This window comes from Pinus tabuliformis, chromosome 4_2 (genome assembly GCF_031772625.1).
Source record: "Pinus tabuliformis cultivar Carrire ecotype Pingquan chromosome 4_2, CPIR1, whole genome shotgun sequence".
NCBI lineage: Eukaryota > Viridiplantae > Streptophyta > Pinopsida > Pinales > Pinaceae > Pinus > Pinus tabuliformis.
This window is the reverse complement of record NC_142304.1, coordinates 512,544,101-512,552,184: the sequence shown is the minus strand read 5'-3', so window position 1 is coordinate 512,552,184 and position 8,084 is coordinate 512,544,101.

Genomic DNA, 8,084 nt, shown 5'->3' with positions numbered 1-8,084 from the left:
GCAACAGATAAAAATAATCTAATAGAATTTACCTTGGCAACAGGAGACAAATATCACCAAAATCAATTCCCGACACCTGGGAATAACCTTTTGCTACCAACTAAGATTTTTATTTCTCCACCTTTATTTCTATATTTGTCTTCTTCTTGAACACCCATTTGCTGCCAATGGGTTTCCTTCCAGCCAACAACTCCACCAGATCCCAAGCCTCATTTTTGTGAAAAGATGCCATTTCATCAACCATGGCCTCTTTCCAGAGTTTTCCATCCTCTGAATCTACTGCTTCATTCACAGTTCTGGGATCATCATCAGTAATAGATAAAGCAAAGTTTGAACAAAAATGCAGATGGACCATACCTTTCTGGCTTCCTTCTTTCTCGAACTGATCTTCTCACACCCAGAGTTTGTGACTCTTCATCTTCTAATTCCTCCTCTGCTGTAGAGTCTGATTCTTCCTCCTTTAGCTCAAACTCTATCTTCTCAAGTTACTTTGGTTGGACTTCATGTTTAATTACAGCTTTTACCTCTCTGAACACCACATCTCGGGTGTACAAAACCTTCCTTGTCACTAGGTTCCAAAGCTTATAACTCTTTAAACCATCCTTATACCCAATAAAGATGCACTTTTCAGATTTACTATCCAACTTGGTTCGTTTCTCCTTGGAACATGTACATATGCATCACATCCAAATACCCTCAGATGTGAAAGAGACTGTTTCTTACCAGTCCATACCTCTTGTGGAGTCTTATCCTCCAACACTGATGAAGGTGATCTGTTGACCAAGTAACATGCTGTCTCCACTACCTCTGCCCAGAATTCCTGTCCTAACCCGACACCACTGAGCATGCTTCTTGCCCTTTCCATCAACGTCTTATTCATTCTTTCTGCAACTCCATTTTTCTCAAGTGTGTATGGAGTAGTCTTCTACCGTGCTATACCACACTTCTTACAGAATTCTTCAAATTCCTTACTACAAAACTCTCCACCGTTATATGTCCTCAGCACCTTTATCTTCTTCTCTATCTGGTTTTCCACTAGAGCCTTAAATTCTTTAAACCTGTCAAAGACTTCAGATTTCTTCTTAAGGAAATATATCCATGTATTCCTTGAGAATTCATCTATAAATGATACATAGTACATAGACTTACCCAGTGATGGAACCTTCACAGGTCCAAACACATCACTATGCACAAGCTCTAATATCTTTCTTGCCCTCTTACCACCAGAGGGGAAACTCACCCGATTCTGCTTTGCATATACACAATTTTCACAGAAAATCAAAATCCAGAGAGCTATTACTAATACCTTCTACCATACCTTTACCATGAAGTATTCGAAGGCCCTTCTCTCCAATATTTCCAAGCCTTTTATGCCATAGCATGGTCTTCTCTCCAGAGACAACTAGATTTTCTGCTCCACTTTCAGGAACCATAAAACTATTGCACCCATCAACAATAGTGCTACCTTGCAACTTTTACAAAGTTCCAATTCAAACTCCCCACATCAATACCAGTGCCCCCTGAACCATCTTGTAGGTATCCTTCTCAAACACTGTTTTTACACCTACATCATCCAACTTTCTTACAGAAATCAAATTTCTCGCTAATGTAGGAATATGCAGAACACCCAGAAGTGTTCTAACCCTTCCACCTTGCAACTTCAACTTTACTTTTCTGTGACCAACGATTCTAGCCTTCCTGTCATCCCCTAAGAAGACATCATCACCATCATATTTCTCATACTTGCAGAGCCACTCTCTATGGGGAGTGAAGTGAAAGGATGCACCTGAGTCAATCAACCATGCCTCATGATCTACATGTGTACTTGAAGAAGCCAAGTACACATCCCCACATTCATCTGAGGTGGTTTTCGCCTCTGCAAAAGGAGCATCATCATATCCCTTTCCTTTATCAGGAGCATTAGATTTATAGTCCCTTTTGTAGTGCCCTTCCATTATGAATTTCTAGCACACCACCTTTACAGGTTTTCCTGGAGATTTAGATCTCCCTCTAGATTTAGATCTCCCACTCGATGACTTATTTTTGTTTATGTTCTGGGACCGTCCTCGTACAGACAAGGCATCACCATTCTTGCTCTCCATATTTTTTTGTCTCATCTCCTCCGTTAGCAAGGATGAGACTATTTCATCAAACTGCAAGGCAATTGCATTGCTACCTATTGCAATACCCAGACTATCCCACGAATCTGGTAGAGAACACAACAAACTGATGCACTTATCTTCATCTGAAATTTCAATATCAACAGATGCTAACTGACTTACCACAGTATTAAATGCATTCAGATGCTCTATCACTGAGTCTCCATCTTTCATCCTCAGTTATACAGCTTTTTCCACAAGAACATTTTATTCACTAGAGACTTAGATTGGTACAAAGTCCCTAACTTGTCCCACAAAGCCTTCACCGTAGCTTCCCCTGATACATTCAACAATATTGAATCTGAGACACACAATCATATTGTGCTCTTTACCTTCTAATCCAACTCCTTCCATTCTTCATCGGACACTCCCATTGGTTTAGTACCTGGATCTAACGTGATCCACTAATCTTTATCCACCAACAGATCCTCCATCTTGAGTTTCCATAGCTCAAAACTTTGACCATTAAATTTCTCGATCTCTATCTTTCCACTGCTCACCATATTCTTTCACTACCAAAATCGATCTCGCAGATCTCCCACTGAACAAGTTCTACCATGGGCCCGAATGAAACCCCTCAGCAACAAAGGCGTCCCCTTGAAACCAAAACAACTCTGATACCAAATGTAGGTTTTAACCCCGTATAGAAAATACCTACATACGAATTCTAGAACACAGAAAATAAACAATGCGAGAGCATAACACATAAAACACATATACATAGAGATTTTCCCCTAGATCCCAAAACAGGGACTACCAACTTGATTTTTCATTATGTTCCTTTCAATGTTACAATACATATTTATACATGCTGAAGCATCCAATACCATGGACCGAAAACCATTGCATCCAAAACCATGTGTGAAAAACATGCACAAAACCATAGGTAGGTCTGCCCAACCTAACATAGGGTTCAAAACCAAAATTTTCACATAGAGTGGGGTTACCTGTACCCCTCAAACCCCCTATGACTCCCCTCGCTACGCAATTAGCACAACGAAGGGAGGGGGGGGGGGGGTCTGCCCCCCCTCTAACCCCCCGGTTAACTACATGGGCTAGTCGTGGAAAGAATATAACACAACCCAACATTACAAAACCATGCTCATAACTAGTATATAACCAGATTATTAACCACATAGCAACCATCAAATCATCATAATAACAAGTACAATTGATCATAAATTACAATAGGAAAATATCTCTCATTAACATATGCAAAAGCCAATCAAGTAAGAGACTTCCACGTACCACCCGATGATATATTGGGATGAACCAAATATTTTGTTCATATAATCATCCTTGTGCCATATTCCAAGCATGAATTTGGGATCTCAAGACATTAAAAACCAAGGATTCCCAGAGATTAAGCCACCTCCACCCTTAGGCTACTGCAACCTCACCAAAATCAATCAAGAGATCACGAAACCTAAACAAGCTTGGATGCCTCAGAGTTTCTTCACCATTACCTTGAGAAATTATCCTATCTCCCCCCACCTATTAAGGGCTTCTTAGAGATTAAACCACCTCCACCCCCAACCCTTGGGAATTTTTCTGAGACCACCTCACTTGGTTCCAAAACCTTTTGGCAATCCAAAGCTCAACCAGAAATGGAAAGGAAAGGTTGACACCACTATCAAAACCAGGAAAAAACCATGCCAATGACAGAAAATGAACCAAATAAACCAATGCATTCACCATGCATTCACACCTCAGCTAGGAAATCACACATGCAACATGTTACCTGCAAATCCTCCTCATGTTGAAGTTGCTTCATCCAACCTTCCTTGGTTTTCCTTTGATTTCCTTTGATTTCCTTGTCCTTCCTTTGCTTTCCTTGTCTTTCCTTTGCTTGCTTTATTTCTCCTCTTGGTGCTCTTCTCTCTCTATATAAAATTAATTCCAAAGAAAAACTGACAAAAGGCTCTAAATTGATCCTCTAATGTCTTTTTATTATTGATGCCACTAATTTCTTCATTTTCCTTCATTTTTTCTTCAATTTCCCTCTCATTCAAATATATGACCCTTCATGAGGCCCAAAGTGCTTCCACTACACTTCCTCTCTATAGGAGGGAGAAACCTTACTAACCAAAAATAGAAAAAAAGGGCTCAGTTTAGCACCAAAAATGCCCTTAGCAAGTCATGTGTCAACTTAGATACCCACCCACAAATGGAGAGAAATGTTTTGAAACTTGTTGCAAATAAATGTGGGGAATATGAATGATCAAACATGTGCAGATAAGTAATAAATATACCAAACTAAATTAGATTAATCATCATCATGAACTAGAGCATATGTAATTCAAGAAGCCTCCCCAGTCAAGACTCCAACCAACAAATTCCAATGCCATATGAAAGAGGAGATAGACCTTGTTTAATTCTCATTATCTTACCAAGTAGTATGCTAAGACCATTCCACATTGCATCCATAATGGAGGGTGGAAAAAATGTATCCCTTAATTAAGCCTTGAGGTGATAGTGACTATTCTACCCTCATCCCCCTTACCTCCCTTATCACCCAATCACTATTAGTTTTCTTTTTTTCCTTTTGTTTTGTATCATAGACAAGCCCAACAACCCACCTAACATGTAACTACTAGTAAACCTCTAGGGGGTTACGCCCTATCCTCCTTGACGTAAACTAAGCTCGCTACAGGGGGGATTTGAACATAGTTTGCCTTATTTCCATGATTTCACAAACTTCAAATAAACCAATTGGCCTGCCCCACCGACCCCAATCAATAACAATTATTCATATTGTTAATAATTATTAATATCAATGATTTATATTAATAACTTCTTTTGTTTTTGTGTCTTTCTTCTTTTTACTTTTTTATTGCTTATATTAAACTTAATAACCAATGTTAATAATTATCAATATTATTAATATTGATTATTAATGTTATTGAAACATTTTATATATTTTTTTGGTCTTTTTGTTTGTTTTTATTATTTGTTATACATGTTCTTGTGTTTTCCTTTTTAATATTAATAATATCAATATCAATATCAAATATTAGTAGTTATGGTTATTATTATTGTTGTTAATAACTTATTAATTTAAAATATTCATCATTAATATTAATGTCATATTATAGTAAAACTTCAAATATATCAGAAATAATTATCTATAAATCTTCCAAAACTAAATCTTAAAAGTTAAATATATGCAAACATTCATAGTTAACAACACCAAGAATATATAGAGACAAATCTTCGAGATTGGGTAACACTATCAAATGCTCTTTATAGAAAAAATCACTCCAAAAGCCAAGCTTACAAGAAGACAATACAATCTAAAATACATCCAAGCCAATCAACAACCCTATCATGATATTGAAGAGGATCAACTTGATGACTTTGAAAAGAGGGGTTTTCGCCAGGTGTAACTGAGATACAAGAGGATACAAGTTTGGAAACCGTAATCTCGGGGACCCTAGTTTGAAGTTGTCCATGGATTTTGTCGAGGGCATGAGGACCTAACATAACCATCAACAAAAGCCGAAGTGCCTCACCGTCCGAACAAATCTCTTAACCTTTGAAGGATAAGCCATCAAATATCAATAGTTTTGTAAGATTAATAGGTGAATGCATATGGTCATCATTAGTTTTGATAGAACAATTATTATTGAATATATTGTTGATTGGATTAGATGTCTGAATAGTGATAGATTGGCAATTCAACAGATCAGATTCTTTATATTCCTAAGAATGAAGTGAATCAACCAGAAGATTCTTAGGAGGAGGAGAAGTTAGGCTACTGGTACCCTCCCATACAGGGGATTGTAAGACATCATCTGATTGTATATGTTGACAACCATGTCAGTTGGGCAACAATAAAAAAGATTTGAGATAATGGTTGGTGTACTCTCTTTATCAAAGAAACTAGTTTATAGTTGATGCATGTCAACTAATAGAGGATCGAAAAATTCACTCAGAGACACATCACTCAAGTCAGAAGCTTTATGAGGTGAGATTGCATCCATTAATATGATGCCAAGAGGAACATGGTGTGTGGAATCCCTAATTTAGAAACCCTAATTTGACTTGGTTTAGGGGTCTCATCAGGATCGTGAGAACCTGACATAACCATCAATGGAAATTGAAGTGTCTCAACTTCCTGATGAGTCCCTGAACCTTCACAAGGTGCATCATCAAATTCTGGTGGCTTCGTAAGATCAATAGGTGGATATGAATGACAATCATCAGAGGTATGGGTGAATATGTTTTCGATAGAATGACAATCATTGAAGCCACCAGTTCGATCAAGTTGGGTATCTGGCACATAAGGCTCTTCTTGGATTGAAAGTGAAGAGGAATCAATGAGAAAACCATCTTGGATTGGCTGAGATGTAAGGCCTTCTTCTTCACCTGTTAAAGACTGCAGATGGAAGGGATCATGAACAAGAGATTCAAGATCCCCATACTGTGACTGTGAAATATCACCTTGATGTACATGATTGCAACCAACACAAGCAGGATAAAGATGTGAATTAATTTTAAAAATCAATAGTGTAGTAGACGCATGAAATAAATCAGGGTATAATGGATGAATATCATCAGTTGAAGGGGCACCAATCGGACTAGGACTCACATCCTGCACATTAGTGTCATCCAGAGGGAGAAATGGATTTTCATGCATGTCATGGCCTATGATTTGATAGGACAATCAACTTTGTCTGATACAAGACCCAAGTGATTATTGACAAGTGAATGAAATCCAAGAATAGACCTAGGCATATGTTTAACGGGTTGTTTCCTCAACAAGGAGAGATGTTGCCTCAACATAATTTTCAGATTCAAATTCAAAAGGATGTATGGGAGATTCAGAAGAAAGATAATTGGATTCATTTCCTTGAAAAAACTTTTCATCATCTGAACTATTTACAACCAAAATTTCATTAGGTAACAAATCAAGAGGAGGACGGAAAATCTCACAAGCAACAATTCCCTCCTCGGAGGCTTGAGGATTTTCCTGATTCACAAATAGAGGAAAGATAGGATCAGGGATACAATCTGGACAATCTAAAAATTGAAAATATTATGATACTCATAAAGGTTGGTATTTGTTTCATATTAAAGGTGTTGCAGAGAAACGAGAAACAACTATTGAAATTATTCGCTTAAAAACACCCAATCGACATCCCTTTCAGTGAATTCAAAACAAATATGAACAAATCTAGCAGCAAAATCCTCTAAAGATTATTTAGGTTTCATTTTGAGCTTATTTATCCTTCTAAACACATATTGAAAATTGTATCTGTCAAAATCTTGTCGGAGCATACTGATGAGTTTCTCAAACGAGCAGATGGAAGTTGCTGGCAATGTGTGGCACCATTGCTTGACATGACCTTCAAGGGTGAGGGATAAAAGAACACAAGGAAACTCTTCTTCATAAATTTCATAAGATTCACAAAACTTAAGGAAATTAAAAATGTGCTTAGTTATGGATGTTCCATCCTCACCATCAAACTTTAACTAAGATAAGTGATAGAGCAGCTCATAGGGGATTGAAATTTTAAAAATGGACAAATTAGATAAACACCCAGGGAGTAAGATTTGGGACAGAACCATTTACAGATATGAGAGTAAACTACAGTCTATAAGGGCTCAACTTATCATCTAGCCCTCCTTCTAGCACCAATTGTTTTGATGGGCTAGAATGTACCACCAACATCTAGGGGTCTCCCTAGTGTGAAGTCCCAATTATACCTCACAATGTTTAGGATAGGAGCCCCATCTGGTATGTGGGCCCAACTACCACCATGAATGTTTCCGCTTTTGGCTGTCAAATGAGAAGGCATCAAAGTGGGGACAAGAATGAAATGCTTCAGACAATGAAACAAAATCAACCCAAGATTGAAAAACTACATAAAGAGGTACAAATAAGTCTTTGCAGCAATAAGAAGGGATATGCCATGAGAGGGA